This window comes from Hirundo rustica, chromosome 1 (assembly GCF_015227805.2).
Source record: "Hirundo rustica isolate bHirRus1 chromosome 1, bHirRus1.pri.v3, whole genome shotgun sequence".
NCBI classification, from domain to species: Eukaryota; Metazoa; Chordata; class Aves; order Passeriformes; family Hirundinidae; genus Hirundo; species Hirundo rustica.
In genome coordinates, this window is record NC_053450.1 from 61,178,051 (window position 1) to 61,179,906 (window position 1,856).

Genomic DNA, 1,856 nt, shown 5'->3' on the forward strand with positions numbered 1-1,856 from the left:
TTCCCAAGAGAAAATTGCAGAGGAGGGGTTGTTGGCAAAATTTCCTCGCATTTCACAATTTCTGTCTCCTACATATGACCTACACTTGACACTACTAGGGTCTTTCCAGTTATGTTTTCCACACCAGGAAGCAAAATGAAACACTCCCATTATACTCCATTTTGTAAAAAATAATCAGAAATTGCTTTCAGTCAACATGAATAAAGATGTAAACAGAGATTACATAAAGCTCTTAAGAACATACTCAACTTATGCTCATTTTCTGTTTTCATTAATGATAATCTCCCAGACCAAACAAGTGCTAAGAGCTTGTTTAACCCCAGCACAGAGCTAGGGCTTTAAATTCTGAAACTGCTTTTTGTCACCCTGGCAGCAACACAAATCACAACCACAATAACAGCTTTACAATGGTTCACAAAAACCATAAACAAGGAATCAGGCCTTAGCATTAACTCCTCAAGCCAGCAGGGATGCAGTTTTACTCATGGATGCCCCTACCCCTCTAAGAGAAGAGCTGTGGTCAGGAGTGTAGGACCACCAGCAGAGAAATCCCCCACTGTGCTGTTTATCAGACATGCTTTATCACCACCTTTGAACCACTTGTAACAAATGTAGCAGGGTACAACAACTATTGTTTTATTGTACTTCAAATAGAATGTAGGATGTGACTGATCAGCATAAAGTGTTACGCCTTTAAGAATATTCTGTTTCTCTCTGTTCCTTCAGTCTTTATATCATTCTAATTGTTATTATTCTTTTCTTAAACTACAGTTTTTATTTCTTTGAACACAGGAGACATTTCTGTACCATCCCCTTTGATATATTTCCACATATAGATGTAGGATTTTTTGCTCTTTGTATTTCCCAGTGATGGCAGGTCTATTTTCTGTTTCCCTTCTGTTTAATCCTACTCATACCAGTAGAACTTTTTCTTACCTGTTGAATTATAAATTGAAGCATATCCTGTCCTGCGTCACCAAAACTACAGCAACTCTTAACCTAAAGGGAAAATTAATTTTTAAAGACTCTATATAACTATGGCTCTCATTTCAAGAATCATAGAACACTTCTTTATTGGAACCCTATGCTTTTCACATCCTCTACAGCCAATAGTTTTTATTCAACAGACACCAAGCAGTAATGAATTTGAGAAGTCAGTGTCACAACGGGATTTATTTTTTTTTAATACTAATTTTGACAGAGGCTTCACACAACTAGTACTAGCTTTTAATAAGTGAGTGCATAACCTCCAGTAAGTGAGTTTAAAGGAGCATTTTACAAAATATTAGCAAGAAGACATTTGTAATCATGGCTTAAAAGGTTATATATAGAAATAAAAGAATGAGGTCTCATGGTGTCTTTCAGTAAGTTAGTTTTCCATTCCCACAAGGGTTTGTGTTTTTTTATTGTGTCCTGGCCAGAAACCAGAGAGCACAAAAACAGACATACATGCTGTCTTGTTTGCAAGGACCATAAGGGAGAGTCATGTCCCAGTGGGACTACAGCCTCAGTGAGCTGCAGATCCCTTCTAAGCAAAACAAAATGTCAGGTGTAATGGGATTTGAGGCCACATTACAAAGGTCAGGGAGGCAATCACTACTGAGACATCATTTTATAAACTTGTAGCCTCTGAAAGTCAACGTTAAGGCGGGAAACAGGCATTTTGAGATTTCTTGCAGAAACAACTTGTTCCTTGCAGAGCTTTTTTGGGTTTTTTGTTTGTTTGTTGGTTTGGTTTGGTTTGGTTATTTTTAAATTATTTTCACTTCAATAATAAGCGATCTACCAGGTCCTTTGGTCTCAGGGTCTGGTAATATCAACCTTTTAGGTTCCTGTATATGTAAAGCTGGGCAATG